The 17,882-nt window shown below is 33.0% G+C and overlaps 1 long non-coding RNA gene across 1 annotated transcript in view; it reads left to right on the forward strand.

Moving 5' to 3' along the window:
• Positions 1–8,628, forward strand: part of LOC106104417 — a 130,662-nt gene extending 122,034 nt beyond the window's left edge. Inside the window, exon 3 of the long non-coding RNA XR_001225668.1 lies at positions 8,492–8,628. This is a non-coding gene — a long non-coding RNA (uncharacterized LOC106104417). The remainder of the gene's footprint in view (positions 1–8,491) is intronic.
• The last annotated feature ends 9,254 nt before the right edge of the window (positions 8,629–17,882 follow it).

Consider the following 17,882-nt stretch of genomic DNA (forward strand, 5'->3'; position numbering starts at 1 on the left):
ATGAGTTTGTACAAAATAATAATTTATGTTTTAATTGTCTCATTCCTAACCATCCTGTCATTAAATGTAAACAGCTTACGTCTTGTAAAATCAAAATGTATATCGTAAAAGATTTAGAAATAAAACTATTTTAACGGAGACATTATGTAATGACAAAATATGTCCAGAAAAACTAGAAAAAAGTGATGACGTCAACGATGTGTTCTAATTTTGAATTATTTAATTTCTTCTTCTTTTCTAATGGCTTATCTCTAGTAACGTGTAAAAACTCCTTGAACATACCGGCCACCAAAAGACTACAGTCTTTTCAATAACTGAAGACCGGCCACCGTGAGGGAAAATCTAAAAATGTTCTTGACTTTAGTGACAGTTGTTTCTTCTTTTTTCCTTAATTAATTTCACCATCACAACTCATACTAATAGCTGTTGTTCATGTCTCTGTGTTATGTTATTAACCTTTTATGTTAGTGATACATGTTCTCCCGTGTTCGGTGGTGGAACTCTCGCTTGCTTTATTGAACCGATGAAATCTGTGCTTTGTAACTTCTCATATTTTCAAACTCTCATAAATGTGTAAATTCCTTAATGCTGCAATGAATTATTTCCGATTTCATCTTCTAATGTTTGTACTATTCTAAACTTTGTATTCTCTTGAATCTTCTCCTTGATATATTTGTGTGAACATACTCTTCCACCTGTAAATCAGTGTTTTTCTAATTCTTCTTCAAATCTGATTCCAGGCGTCATTTATTTGTTAGCATCTTCTCTAGTTTGTATTTGGTTCTGAGACATATCTCTGTAAATCACTTATCTTTTACATAAAGTCAACTTGATTAACTTATTCTAACAAATGTTTGCCATCCAATCTCCTTTAAAATTCACAATCTTCTATGTAAAGATGTGACGATAATAGATGATAGCCAGCCAAAAAGTTCTTATGAATATAAAATGTCTTACTAAACTCGCAACCAGGATAGGGAAACTCAGGTAAGTGGACTGTATTGTGAAAATTGTAATCTTCTCTATCCTCGAATTTTAAATTGTAGAATCAATTGAACTTTCTGTAACTTAATCTTCATTTATACTTAAACTCTGAATTGTCGGATCGCTTCTGCTTCTCAAACTCACCATGCCATAGACGATCTCCTCCTTATTGTTAAAAATTAGCGTTTGTTATAAGATCACCCATGTGAGTTAAACTCCTTTTTAATTTTTAGCAGCTGTAGAATAAATACTCTAGACGCCTGTCATTTGCTCATAGCGTGCACGTATGTGTATGTACAATGATGAAGACTGCTTTCTTGCTAAATGTGACTTCTTAATAAATTAATTAAACTGCTACTTTGATTCATCGCTTCTAACGATGTTTCTAAAATTGTATGTTGTAGCTATGCAAGCTCACCTGTGTGTCTATACTATCTCCTCATATGTGTGTTGTATAATAACCATATTCTCCTCTTGTAGTGTCTCTTCTGAACATTTATCTTAAGCCTTTGTTGATGTTTCCTTGATGTGTGTATCTTATTTCTAATTCTGTCAAGGAAACCTTCTGTAATAAGACTCGTCGACTTATGAATGTGTAATGCTCTAACTAAAACTTCCTAATATTGTACTTCTTACATGTAATGTTTACTTCTTAAAGGTTGTGATTTTCTAATATTGTGTGAATGCACTCTTATCAGTGTAGCTCTCTTTCTATCTCACTCTTGCATACTCTCTCTCTATGTCATGCTTGTTTCGACCTGTGTGCATCACTCGATGGACTCATTCCATACAAGCGAACTGTACCTGTCCCCTTGTTAAATATACCATTATTGTATGACCTCAGTCCTCAGCTTAAAGTAATGGTACCTCACTTATTAAGAGACAGGTGGACCCTTTATTGCACGTCATAGAAAAAGGGCTGTTACAGGCCAAAAGCAAAACACTGACAACTAGGTGAAGGTTGATTATCTCGTGTTACTACGATCTTAACTTACTTTACCTTCTCCTATGATTGTTACCTCGCTTTGTTTTAATTTCTTCTGTAAACCATGACTGACTTCATGATTTGAAACGAGGCCTGTGACTGCTAATGAATGAGAGCTGTGATGTGACTTACTGATAAGTGCCGTTACGAAGGAATTCTTCTCCTTCGGGTCCTTTTTGTTCTTCTGCTGCTATACATGATTTTACCAAAACATTTTCTTCGTGTCATAATGTTGCTCTTCTGTTGTTTTAGAAAAAATGTCTTGAAATTGCAATTACTTGTAAAATAACTTATTTCCGCATCTCGACTGTAGTTGTAATAAATCCGGCTCGATTTGACCAAAATGTATATCGCAAAAGATTTAGAAATAAAACTATTTTAACGGAGACATTATGTAATGACAAAATATGTACAGAAAAAGACTATAAAAAAAGTGATGACGTCAACGATGTGTTCTAATTTTGAATTATTTAATTTCTTCTTCTTTTCTAATGGCTTATCTCTAGTAACGTGTAAAAACTCCTTGAACAACTTGATGTTCTTACGCTGAAGAAAATCGTGATGCAACCAAAAATATTATTCATTCACATAGCGCTACCGAAAGCATTTTAATATTTATTTTCATAGCGTCACGCAGCGGTGAGATATTCAAAGCGTTCATTCCACTGTATGCGGTTTCAGTTCCGATTATCGACCAAAAAAGATATCGAATCTCTTTGTTCGCTTCCAATATAACGATATATCGGATTAAAATAATATTATAGTTAGCTATACACGCTTTGCTGTTTATAGTTTAAATGTTACCAACATAATGCGAAATTTTAGATGGAGGCATGTTTGTTAAAGTTTGTAGTTTAAACTACTGAACAGATCTCGATGAAATTTGGAATAGATGTAGAGGATAGTCTGGAAGATGACCATAGGCTACCTGCTTTTATTATATCCACGCGGACGGAGTCGAGGACGAAAGGTATTATGTCAATTAATTCGAGCAAGCTTGTTTTAAAAATTGACATGATATTTTTCAAAACACTTACAAGTACAATGATTTACACGTCCTAACTTACTTTCCGACAAATGTTACTGGTGTATGTGTTTGTATATTTAGAACGAAATATCATTAATAACATGGCCAGTAAGTAACTTAATTACAGACACTTATTAAACTTGCTACGTGAAAAATTTAATTTTAAGCCCCCTCGCCGCTTCATGCCGATTTCGTCACCACACAAAATCGGCACGACGCGACAATGAATCTACCGTTTTTTTAATTAAATGTTAACCTTTTATTTTCAATTTATTGGCGAGCTTGTAATTCCATCATAGTAATTTATTGGAAAGAGTACTCATTTTGTGGTTCATTACTTTAGAGAGGATTGATAAAAGTGTTGTAATTCGATACAAGTTAAAGTGCGTTAATTATTATATATCATATGAGAAGATTAGATTATTTTTTGGATGTCATTTGTAAATTGCTTCACACTACTATATTCTGGGGTTCTGAAGTTTCCGTATATTTTATCTATTACCTATATTCAATAATGTGAGGTTAAAAAGAAATTTCATAGGAGTTAAACACAAATTAGGTGGTTCGGAAACGCATTTCAAGAATTTATACAACCAAAAACACTAACGAATGGTTAAATGTAGCTGGGAAACTGGCCATTAGAGACTTGATTAGCTTCATAGAATACTTAAAACATACTCAGGTCAAGTAAGACTGAGATGAATTACATTTTTAATTAAATCAATACGACGCAATTCAAATATTAGGCATTTAATATGTAAAAGGAATTCTAATTTTGATCTCTTAATATAACCTTGTTACGCTTCCTATGTGTACGTGAAATCACTTTGATGTCGGTATCAGAGCCGGGTTTCTTTGTACAAAGGGTTACGTCCATAGCATTTGCCACCGTCAGGGTTCCCAGTATATTGGCACCTTTGTTTTGTTTGCAGCGCATAATGTTGCTCTTAGCATTTCGATTTCATTGCACACCTTTCTCCGCTCTTAAAAGGAATTTTATAACAATTTTTAATTTGCTCTTCGTCACTTTCTGTATTACGTCAGATATTTATATTAAACAAATAAATTTAATTAATTTTAGGATTAGTTTCTTGGGTTCTTATAATAATTTATTTGCATGGTTTGTTAGCTTGAATTCCCATTATCATTTCCAACGTGTATTCTAAACGAATGGGTCCTATTAACCGAAAGGTACAGACAAATAATCAAACAGCAAACAATCCCAGCGGCCTAATATAACGAAACGCTAGCCCCGAAATTTAACAACCAACATAATTGTCTCCTTAGTTAAGTCTCGACAATACAACGCCTTAGACAATATTCTGTTCATAAAATGCAATATAGGCTCCCAGAACGGCGCCATTAAAATAAGACATTGCGGAGTGGAAGCCATTGTCCTTTCTTATTTCCTGCCGCCTATAATTTTGATAATAGGCTAGAAAATATTCCATTGTCTTAAACAGACTATCTCTCTGTAAGATGTTGTTCGATTATGTCAAAGAAGACTCTTCTCCGCAGGCTATCTTTTAAAATCTCCTCTGTTATGACGTCAATAAGTTGACAATAGACCATCGGATCTGTGAGTATTGTTTCTTTATTATCCTTTACTTTATAAAAATTTAAAAATTAATTAAACAAAAACACTTCTTTAAAATTTGCCACCAAACTATTTTTAAAACATTTTTCATTACAGTAAAATTTCTCTAAGAAATTGCTACATCTATTATCCCAAGTATTGAAACCACATAGACAAAGAGCAAATGAGATATGATAGTAAAATTAACGTCAAATTAAAAAGCAAGCAGTATAATGTAATTTGCACAAGGGAAACTCGGAACAGGGCTTTTGGAAACTATAATTTGCACGTCGTAACTACAGTAGCAGCTTCGCTCACCTGCAGCGCTCACTTTAACTATTGTTAATGACCCGTCGAGGGTATAATTGCATTTTTTCACACCCCACTAACAGCAATTTCACTAATTTGGTACGACCGACGAGGATGCGGTTAGTTTTTGCTCAGAGATGTAGAGTTTGGGATTCTATTTTACGACTTTAGAACAATGTGTTGTCTAGTAAAATAGCCAATGCAATCTTCTGTATATTTTTCCGTATATATTGTGATAATTATTTCTAACTCTAAAAGCCTGTCTTACCATTAGCTGATAAAGGCTCAGATAGCTTGAAAATGACGCCTCTGTCAGATAAGGGCACAAAATCCGATTTTTCCATTGCACATTTTATACGTTGGATTGTTAACAGTCAATTTACAATTTCGTGGGACAGGTCCTTAGTATTTTTTGAATTATCAGTAGTATTGAAAAACGTCTGTAGGTTTTAAATCTAAAATCAATATTGTTCTTAAAACATTAGATTGATTGGAATATTAAAGGCCTTTTACTAATTCTTTTGATCTTGTATATTCAAATTTTATTAAAGTAAACGAGACTGAACCGTCATACCAGTTTAATTAAAGGTTTAACAATCGTGTAAACACAAGAAATCTGTTATTCGCTTTAGTTAATTAACGCTGCCGAGTCGATGAACTATAAAACGCCTCTAAATTATCTCAAGACAAAACAGCTGTACAAAGTAATTAGTCTTGCAAAGTCGGCTCAAAGATTCTTGGAGGTAACCTCTATCAGTTGAAGGTGACATTTCGTCACCTATAACTTTGGAATAAATGTCTAAGTATTCTAGTAACGCCTCGAAAAATACAAGTATGTTAAACAGCTTAGACTAAATCTTTAATGTTTGATTTTCAGTCTCAATAATTTTTATAAATAATTTTACTCTATTTCTGTAGAAATTTGAATTTAGAAGATAATTTTCTATATATTAGATGTCACATTTTTATAACCGTGGTATTTTTCTTTGTGCCTGTTTTACCAAAGTCGGCTTGTATTCGCTGCTATGCGAAACAATGTGAAATGTTAAAATAAATAACCTATTAAGAATAATAAAAATAATCTATTTAGTTTTCATAGACTTGCTTAACTTTAAGAAGCAACGACATAAAAAAATGACAAATGTTTTTTTTTTTGTTTTGTCTATTACAAATATTAATCTATTTCAATTAATTTAACAGAACTCAATTGACCTTTACTATACGAGCTGTACAAGGCATCTCAAAACCTTCAATTAAATTTAAAATATGTAAAATGAGATGAAAAATATTCAATTACTGCGTTTTGAAGTTGAGAACTTTATTAAAGTTTTAATATATTTCATTTAAATAAAAAAATCTTCAAAGAGGCGGCACTCGTCTCATTATTACAAGGTATTTAAAGGCGAGAAGCAGCCAAAGTGAGTTACGGTGTAAGCACGACATTGCAACATCTCGCAAAGAGAACACTGTATATAATACTAGCTGTCGCCCGCGACTTTATCCGCGTGGAATTATAAACAAAACTAAGTAGTAGGACTTTGCTCTACATCTGTGCTAAATTTTATCGAGATCCGTTCAGCAAAATATTGAATACGGAATAAAACTATGAGTAAAATCAAATTATAATTTTACATTCAGTTTCAATTAAAACATTACTACGATAATGTCCATTAAATTCAAACTTTCACAGTTACTTGGAATTTTATAGTTAATATGAAACGATACACCATACTTTGTTACTCAGTGCCGCAGTCAGTTTATTCCGTCTATAAAAATATGCAAATGATGTATTCATTTGTTTTATCAGACCTCTATCGATCGTAAGTATTAAGGGTTATTCAGTCGCCAAAGGTGCGAATGTACAAGGAGGCGTTCTAATTACGGCAACAGGCGTGGCCGTCGGTCGGCTCGTCGCCAGATGAAAAGCTTCAAAGATAAGAGAAAACTTCAAACTACGCTAAGCAATATTCCATCCAATTACTTATGTAAATCCAACTTTGGAATTACGCCTATTTATGTCTTAATTCTTATTTATGTCATCTATAAATAGGCTAGAACTGTATTATTGTTTAAATATAGTGATAAAACTTACTTAATATTACTGCGAACTTATTTTGATATCCATAATTGTTGTTATTTTCAACTTTGTAGAAATAAACGGATCTATTCTAAGATAAAATTTGGAGCTCTTCGTTTTCACGGAATCTGTTACTGAAAGTTGTTTTATATAAGCTTATACTCCATCCGCGTATAATAAATAATAAACATAAGAAGCCTACGTGTTCTTCCGTACTATCCTCTTCATCTACGAGTTTGCCTTATTTTATCGACAACGTCTAGCAGCTTAGACTACAAAATCTAACAAACATCCATCCACATCAACTTTCACATTTATAATATTAGTAAAATTAAATGTTAAACTAGTGCAATTTCACTCTCAGTTCGTAGGTATAGGGAAGTTCGACAATAAATGAAAAAAACTGAAACGCCAAATCAAGTCGGACAAACGGGGTTCCAATGAACTCTGCTTTTTCCTTGTTTTAAGTAGCAACCCTCTTCAATGGGGTCGTCGAGTGATTTCTAACAATTATCGTCTGCAGGAGATTGTCGCAAGTTAAGATCGGAATAAACAAAAGCGATAAAAAAAGTAAATTTAGAGACTTTAAAACTCGTTTAACGCAAGATAGATACATTACCCTAGAAGTTAGTGGGTTTTCATTTGATTTTCTAAATTCTGCAAATTACTTCTATTACGTTATCTTATCATTAATCTTATGCTAATTTTAATCTTTTTTAAAATTCACCTCAAGCTAGAATAAGGAATAAACAATTAATTTTTAATATTTTTAACACAGAAATCAAACAAAGTATTATATTTCGTAGCACTATGAAAATCGTAGCTTATGATTACGTACGCAGGATAGGTTTTAGGGTGTGCGGGGGGGAGTCGCGGGTAAACGTAGACCTCGCTGCCGCACTTGCTAATGATGCGTCGTAATTAATGCAACCCCACCACTAAACATAATACAAAGTTTTAAAGAAGAACGTTTGATTTTTACGATTTATATCATCGGAAGAATTAAAGTTCCTGTCGAGTAGAGTCATTAAGTGGTCACCTAAGTGTATCCCTTAGTGATCATTAAAAGACTGATAGATAATTAAAAGCATTGGAGCATTTGAGATACACTCACAAAATTGCAGTCACAAAATACATATTTAAATTGATCGACTTAATATTACTTTCGTTATTTTATTGAAACGAATAAATAAAAGCTTAGAAATATTTTTTATTCCAGTAATCTTCGGAAACTCATAATTTGTAAGCAGAGCGAGAGGATTTGCGTGTAACTTTCTTACTTAATATTCATAAATTCAAAGATCTGAGATATCAGATGAGTCCAATTTGGAGATTGAAGGGTAGCCTTTAAATATTTGATTAGGTCTCGTCAATAAAATATTAATATTTTATATTTACAGAGGTTTTCTATATTAAAATTATTTAAATTTAAAGTTTACATTTATTCTTTTGAAATACTCTCAACAAATAATTACAATGTTAATGAAAAAAAAACCCTTCGTGCGCAAATTGATTTAAGTTTTTCTCTTTCAGGATGTTGACTACGTAGACTGCGAGAAGACTAGCAATGGATGAATTAACGAGGCCCTCGCAAAGCGCAATGTCCCTTTTTTGGATTCTTTGCGGGCTGTCAGCCATCGAGGCTCTGAAAATAGTCATCGAACCGCTGCCTAAAGGTAAAGTAAAAACAACCATTTAATTTTAAAAGCGGCTGGAAAAATAATTTTCCGTCGACACTGTCATTTTTTATCTCTCAACTACGCTGGTTATGGAACTACATTGAAAAATAATTAAAAAAAGAACCATTGAGGCACAAAAGAGCTACTTTTCGAGCTGTCGCTCACAGAAGAGGTGAACTGAATCGGCTGTCCTTGCTTAATTTTTTTTTTAATTCAACTCGAATCTCGCCGAACGTCCTCCCTAAAGTTTCTCCCTCAGATGTGGCACGACTTCGTTTTAGTTTCGTTTAATTTCCTATCTCTCTCGGCGTGACGTTTATTGCAGACTCGCACCCACACCACTCGACTTTTGTTCACGGCCACTAATAGCAATTTGGAATTAATTTTTGTTCGCGACCTCACTGTCTGTTTCTATAGCTACGGGCCATTATTGTATTCGCATTAATTTAGAGTCCACAGCTGCAAGTTACGCGGCTTTCTAAGGAGTTTTTATCTACTTTCGGTTTTCTTTCTTTTGAAAGTGAGAGCTCCTATTAATATTAATTAAAAGTTTGAATAACTGAATAGATTTTTCCCCGTTGTCCGGCTTCTGGAGAAGTCAGGATATTAATAAAAAATACTTTTTTCAGAACAAATCCTCGGATATTACTGGGATTTTCTTTCCTCGTTTTAAACAAACGCGAAATTTCCACATAAATTAATTCTTATTCAAATTTCGTATCATTGAAATGAGGAACATTGTATTCACGACGAGGGTCGTAAAAAATCAAATAAACACTAACAATTACAAAGGATTGCAATGTGAGTCACGGAGTTAAAACAGATGCAATTAAGAGCTCACCGTCGGCATACTAAACAAGGGGACACATTTTTCTTTTCAAACAGTTGGCAAATGAAAAGCATTTTCTTTTAAAATTATGGGCTAACTTAAATTATATAACTTACGAATTATAATATGGAAAAAACATCTTGTATGTGAACTAATCCATCGGTTCGGTTAGATGAAATACTAAGTTCGTAAGGGTGCGTACTAAGAGATGTTACACGGTTACATGTTACACATTTTTTTAATAACCTTTTTAAAGCTAAATATTCTATTTTCACTATATTTTCTAATAGGTCATTGATAATAAAACCGTGAAATATTAAAATGCAATTTTCACTACGATTTTGCGAGTCGTTGCAGAATAGCTGGAAGGCCCAATTATACGGCACAATATCTTGCGATATTCATCTAGAATTGGAATGGGTTAACTGTATACCAAAACAACAATTGTTGTATTCCAGACATGCTATTGTGATCAAAGCCACAATACAATATCCATCAAATACGAAACCTGGCCGCAAGAGCGTTCTCCGACCTGCGTTAATTCATGCGGACTTTATCTCAAGAATTGAACGCTAGTTTCACCAACTATTGTACTGTTGAATATTCAGTTTTTGTTGGAATAAATTAATATCTGTTTTTCATTTTGCATGTTTAAAGCCTGGTTTACAATTCGGACTAAATGTGGTTTAAGTTTTAAACTCGTCTGCAATTTTAATGATTATAAACTATAACACAGTATTAAACAATGTTAAAAGGATTGAAATATAAAAGGAGAATTGTATGACTTTTATAAATGTGTATGCAGCAATAATTCTTAAAGTAATCATTTCTCCGTTTCTAATTCCGCAATGTAATAAATAGTTTGTCGTTGTCTGTTGCTTGTTCCACACATCAACATGTCTGATGCCCGCCGGCCGGTAGATCTACGGCTGCCAATTAAAACTATAGATGGTAACATGTCTGCAATAAATGGCTCGCTACCCGCTACCCGCTAGCCGGACGTTACTAGGCGTATTATGCTCCCACCATCCGCAAAATATACAGGATGTTATATTTATTTCGTGAATAGATTGATTTGTTTTAATTGACAATTATAATTTAAAAATGAAATTAAAACGCTAGCTTTTTATCGTAAAGATATAACTAATACCAAAAGTCTTTATGAAATTCTTGTTATAAATAACATTTTAATAGCAAGATAACAAAGACAGCATAAATATTACAGCGAAATATTGCTCTGACCTTAAAAAGTGACAAAAATTTATTAATTGTATTAAATCCAACAAAACGTAAACTCAATGCCCTACAGTACGATTTCAGGGACTTAATCGTCTCATTTACGTGGAGCTCGACTGGATTTCGTAACCGACCCTAATTACATTACGCGTAACATATGTATTTAATTTTCAAGATCAGATGTAACTCTTTACATTTTAGGTATAAAGCTTGAAATCTAAAATTTAATGGATATTCACAAGAGCAAGAACTTTTACGACGAAACCTGATTTTAACAGTTTAATTGCGTCTGTACCGTGCTGGTAATTTCATGCCTCGACTTGGCGTTTTGGTTACATTGTTTCAAATTGATATTGGCTCTTCGCATAAAAGATACAGCCACTTGACTTCTGTCGCGAAAACTAATTTTGCCGCAGACATCGAAATTACAAAATACTCGTCTAGAATATTTGTCCAACATTATTTTTTAACATTTTTCTTTGCTGTTTATTTTAAGAGACAATAATAACTAGGGTCTTGTCCTGGTTTAAAATACCCGACTGTTTAGAAACACTCTGTTTTTGTTTAGCTTAGGGGCCCCGGGTGCCGCTGCCCGGGTGGGGAACGATTTGTGACACCAAAGCAAATGACGCGCACTCCCAGCACGATTGACGGGAAAAAGTTACACGATAGATGCCAAACTTTTATTGCAATTACATCCGTTTTTTTAAGTAAATATAATTCTATCTTTAAAACATAATTTATGACATATATCGTGCATTTTTATTAACTCATAATGTTTAGAAGACGACACCTACACGAGTAAATACAATTGCTACCCAATTGTAAATAATGTCTTACTAATATTATTATTATGAAAGTTTAGATAGATGGATAGATGGATTTCGATTAAATTTGGGTTATACGTAGACGATAGTCTGGAAGAACACATAGGTTACTTTTGTTTTTTGTAATCCCACGCGGACGAAGTTACGGGCGACAGCTAGTTCAAAATAAATCAAGAAGTATTCGAATTATTTTAAGGACTTCGAAGAAAATACGCTTGTATTAACCACCTTCGTATATAAATCACAAAATAGAAATCCAATCTCATAAAGGTAAACAACTTCGTCACACTTCGTCGAACGTTGGATTTAATACAACTGAAGGTTTTTTGCGCCTTTTTTCACTTTTGTGATTCTCTGTTGAATGAATACAATCTTTTTATCTCGTTGTCTCGTATTCTTTGTTTTCGATCGACACTTCAATGTCAACTAATACAATACTTTTTGTGTTACATCGTTTTTAAACTCTTAAATATCTGAAAGATTTTCTTTTTTATGACACATTTCATATCCCAGACGGCCAGTAACAAAATAGCTTTGAATCTTATTAAAGTTGTTTGAAAAAAAAAAACAAATGAATTTTTAACAGATTAAGTTTGAATTATTTTATATCGGAGCAAAATAAAACTAACTATATTGTTACTAACGTTTGTGAGATTCCAGGAAGCTTACAAGCTGTGAAACTTTCCGTAACAATTTGTATTACTTGTTGATATAGATAGAAAACATTTAAATATAACGCCGATATATTTAACAAAGAATTTATAGCATCCTCTTCAATTTACGGACTGAAACATTTTCAGTGGAGCTGTTACAAACAAAATGAACACGTTGTTAAAGCACAAATCCCTCGGGAAAGTGAAAAAAATGAACGCCTCGGAAAAAGCGCGTCAAAAATTTGTAAGTCACATTGTTCATTAAATACGATAGACAATTTTATCCGATGTAATCTTTAATGTACTTATCTGTATTGGAAATTATTTTTACAAAATTGTTTCCTTAAAAACCGTACTCCCTGTTTGTTTATGTGATAAATTAAATTAAATTTTTCGCGTAGTCAAGTTAACTCTTAATTTAAACATAAAAGTATTATAAGAACGCACACATTTGATTAAACTATCACAGAACTGTTGTACGATTTTCGATTGTTTTGCAGCCCATTCAACTGTTTAGTTGCACAGCTAAAAATGCAGTAGTGTATATATACTCTGTACTCATAGGAATCAAAGCGAGACTAAAAGTTGTGGAATAGTTTAGTCAAAGATGTGTGCGCTTTTAGTATTAACGTTTGTATGATGTTTGTATGAGATGAGAACACTCATAGTTAAGTGTAACATTATATCATACATACGAAAATCTAAAGCTAGCAGTTATATGTTTTGGGAAATTCAATATTTTCCTCCGATCCTTGAAATACGATATCTCTGAGGTGAATCCTATCAAACATACTTTAAAAGAATTTGTTTGTACTAAGTTAGTAAATAACATTTAGGAAATATAACGCCATTGAAAATGGAAGAATTTACTTTATTAATTTGTTTGTTAATACTTATAAGTGGAAATCATTATTGGGTAAAATTAGTTGCCATAACGACTAGTTAGATAACTCGTTATCGAAATTAACAAAGCTCCAGGAAAAGACCGACATGGTATACTATAAACTTACAACTACATTCCAAATTACGATCACACTTCTGTAATTATATTATACACCCTCTGCACCAGTGGTAAGCAGACAAAAACAAGACAGATAAATTAATACTAACTTTAGTAGTTTGTTTAATTGTTAGTCTTCCCGCGTCTCGACAGCCACAAGGGACAACTGCATAACTCTTAACTAATTCCGAACAGCACCGTTTGACCTTTCAATATTAGTCGAAGTCGTCTGTGTGGAAAAAGAAGCCGATTACCGTTGTTTGCGGACAAAATAAAGTTTTCTTCTCAACGGTTTGAAGATAAAGAAGGGCAGAGATTAAATTCAGGCCGTATTTGCTGAGCTCGCCCCATGCAAACCGCCCTAAGTAAGGATACAAAAATATCATTTGACATAGCGTAATAGACGAAGAGAGCTTGCTTTACGACTTCTTATTTGGCGTCTTGTAATGAGTTTTGTAACGAGAAGGGTCGTCGCGAATGTCGCTGCTTTGATGTTAGCACGCGATTAGAGCGCCACCTAATGTTAATGTTGTGGAAAATTTGAATGTAATTTTTTTTAGAGTTACATTATTCACATGAAATTTAATTTTGTGTTAGCTAGAGTTAGTTAAAGAAAATGTGTGAATAAGACAACAAGGCGATTAGGTATCAGATACGTTTTTTCAACTTAAGCTTTCAAGTTACAAACTTTTTTAACTTATCTTTTCATTACATGAGATATCGGTAGCGTACTTTCTAATTCAGACTAGAGCAAATCTAATTATCTTAATAACATTTCTTGTACATTTTTCTTGTTACACATTTTCATTTTCTACATAGAAAAAGAGCAAAAATTTTAATATCATTTATAAATTTAAACTTAGTAAGTTGAGAATAGTTTCGACAGGCTTCCATTAAAACGTTCCGAAACGTTGACCTTTGATCTCTGTTGGTCAAGTGTAAATTTTCCCTTGATTGTTAATTAGTCCTTTTGAGTGTTGGACGAAGCGTGTTTAAATTTGTGGCTTGATTGTTTATGGATTAAATAAATTCAAATTGATACTAACGAGTTGTAAATTGCCTTTTCTTATTTAAATTGTTATTTTATGTGTAGTTGATTTTTCTCTATTTGAAGAGTAAAATAAATAAAATTATGCCCATTTACTAAAGGGGTAGCCATAACAAGCATAGTTTAATGTATTTTTTTACTCGTGTATTAATAAAAAAAATAAAAAAAAAACCCTTTTATTGCCATCCAAAAAAATGTACAGAGTTACACAAATGTGGAACTTTTACGAAAATTAGTTACAGCTGGCAAAAGGGGGAGACTCAGCTTAACCGATACTGGTTGAGATCCAGTGTCGATCTGGTTTTCAGCCACTCCCTCCCCTTCCCAAGATGATGTACAGTAATAACCATTCGACTATTGGCGTAAACCAGTTGAAGCCTAGAGCTTACTTGGAATGGTATAAAAAATATTACTAAATTAACAAGAATCTACTAATGTATTATTTAAAAAAATGTATAAACTACGTAAAATAATACATATGAATAAAATAACTCATGTTTTAAATGCATTATCATATTGTTTGTATATGCAATCTTTCTATAATTTGTTTAAGTTTTCGCTCTAACTAAAATAGTCTCAGTGAATTTGGTCCGATATGGTCGAATATTTAGGTAATGCTGTCGCTTTGAATTTGTGCAGAATCCTTGTTACGTCGTTGTTACCCCTCTTGTGTCATTGTCAATACATTTGTAGGTTTACGAGTGAAGTCGGAACGGAAAGACGTTTTCTTCTTATTTACATTTTATTGGTGAACCTTTACACACGACGTAAAAAATCAAAGATACGACAAAAGTACGGGATACTGTCACGAATGTGTCCCAATAGAAACATAACTAAATACACGTTGTACAAATAAACAAAGGATACAAAATTACACGCAACATTGATATCTTTCCTACTTTAAAAAAGATTTATTGTGTAATTTTAATTAGGAACTAAAATTATATGTACAAGACATCTATAGTTACACAAACACTAGGCAATAGACTCACAAACATAAAGTCTATTCGTGATTTAAATGGACACTAGATTGTTTACCTTAATCTTGTTGTATGTTGAAGATAAGTTATTGTGTAAACAAGTTATTATTTTAACATGTACTTAATGTTATTTTATCTGAAATTTGTTAATTACACATGTTTTTATTGGATAATATTGTTTTAAAATCTACAAACACTAAGAAAGTAGTCCCCTGTTAGATTTGGCACAACAGAAACAAGAGAATTCTTTTGTAATGCCAGACTTAGTATGAAATATACTACAAGTAATACATTTATAGAAATATTGTCGTCAATACCTCCCCTAAAGAGTAGCAAAGTTATTATTCCTTTATGAGAGGGTATTGGAGCGACTAATCTGTAATGCGGAAGAATTCCGTCAACTGTCATTTCCTGTACACTGAACCTTTTAGCACTTTAAACTTGTAATATACGATAATAATGTATTGCTCTCTGATATTAATTTAATCTACGGTATTATTATATGTTGTCTTAAATGTATTTTACTCGTACACATTTTTCTATACGACCTTTTCGGAACACCATGAACAAATTGTGTTAGAAGTTAATCTATACTTAATATTATAAGGACATTTGTATTTTTTAATGTATTGAAATAACTTAAAAACTATTATACTAGACCGAATTTTTTCACCATTATATAGCTACATTATCACTGAGTAACATAGGCCACTTATATATTTTTTTCTTATTTCCACGTGATCGAACTTGAGAGCAACAGCTAGGTCTTACATAAGCTTACAAAATTCTTTCTAGTCCTAAATCTTTGGATTATTTTTTGATTAAAACTGTATAAGTAGTCTTAGTATAAGTTAGTATTTAATTGCAAAATTTTTGAGAGTACAAATTATTACAATAAAATTGCACCCTTACAATAAAAGTTAAGACAACTTCCACTAGCCTTACCTACGTATAGTAAAGACAAAGCAAAACGCTTCTTCCGAATTCGCGGAGCGTCTATAACAAAAGGATGGAAGCCAACAAAGCGGCGTCTTTGATGTGCTATGGTAAGACGGTGGAATTAAATCAAGAATTATACGAAAAGAGATTCGCAGACAAGTCCGCTTTCTCTTCTGCCAAATATGTTAACATTTGAAAAGTGAATATGAAAAGCTTCGACTTTGTTAAATGCCGTGCGATTTTACAAAACTACTTCTTAGACTGGTGCTTAGTCTATTTTATAAATTTACATGTTTATTATTTGTAAGTTAACAAACAATGTACATGTCACTAATAGATAGTGAATTCCGCCCATTTAGAATTTGCCTAAACAAATTACAAAGTCTGATAATTTCAATCAATTAGTATAATATTATAAATCCGAAAGTTTAGATGGATGAATGGATGTTTTTTTTAGAGTTTGTAGCCTAAAGGTAGTAGTAAACGCCTGAAGGGATCTCGATGAATATTGGCATATATGTAGATGATAGTCTGGAAGAACACATAAGCTACTTACTTTTGTTTCTTTTATTTTACGCGGACGGAGTCAGGGCGAAAGCTAGTAACTAAATAATGCGTAAAACAATTATAATTAAATTGATCATCTTTTCCACGTTTACTAAAAATAGTCGACGTTAAAAGTATAGGAAAGCATTAGGTAGATCCACGTCTGAACGGTGGTCAAGCGAGACCGTCAGTGCGCGCTATCCCACGTCTCCTAAGGGACCTCTACCCTAATTGGACGTGGCCGGCCTACGGAACCTACAGACGATTATTTAATCTTTAATGCGATACCATCAATTTATTTTCTTACAATAGGGGCTTAGCTTTATATCGAGCGTAAAGTATTTGCTGAGATATTTTGTTTTTAATTGAAAATTGAAGTAAATTGAAAAAATCTAGTATTTTAAGACAACAATGACAAAGTCATCATCATCATCAGCTCACTAACGTCCCCACCGAGGCGCCCTGCGCCTACCCTATTAAGGGGTGACTAGGCCATAGTCAACCACGCTGGCCTACTGCGGGTTGCTTGACTTCACACATATCTTTGAATTTCTTTGCAGGTATGTGCAGGTTGCATCACGATGTTTTCCTTCACCGTAAGAACGTCGGGTAAATTGCTTTGACAAAGTGCTTTCGTAAAAAAAATGCAGTTTATTTCGTTTCCAGATGTTTCAATAAATATTAGTCGCACACTTATAATCTTTTTCTTTATACGTTTTGCAACATAATGAAGTAGTTAACGCTTTATCTCGCACAACCCTTATTTGACCTACATATCAAGAGGTCGATTTATCTTAAACGAAGATGAAATAGGCGATAGCCCTATCGAATATCGGGCTGAATTCTCTCGAGGAAAATATTGTATAGTTATTTAGGAATCGGAAAAAATACCTTTTTAACTAAACTAGGTTTAGCCCGCGACTCCGTCATGTAATTTATATAAATAAAAATTCTTTATTGATCTAAACAGTTTAGTACAGTTAGTGGGACTCTGTCTGGTAAGCTAATAATAACTGTGTTTCAGGAGGCAGCGTCTTCTTTTAACGATTGTCTTGCGTAATTTAAAAGATTAATTTAATTAAGAAAGAGTTAGTAGCAGCCCATGTGTTCTTCCAGACTATATTCTATGCCAAATTTAACCGAGGTCCGTTTAGCAGTTTAGGCTACAAACTGTAAAATCCAACGCT

Source organism: Papilio polytes, unplaced genomic scaffold (genome assembly GCF_000836215.1).
Source record: "Papilio polytes unplaced genomic scaffold, Ppol_1.0 DF823688.1, whole genome shotgun sequence".
NCBI classification, from domain to species: Eukaryota; Metazoa; Arthropoda; class Insecta; order Lepidoptera; family Papilionidae; genus Papilio; species Papilio polytes.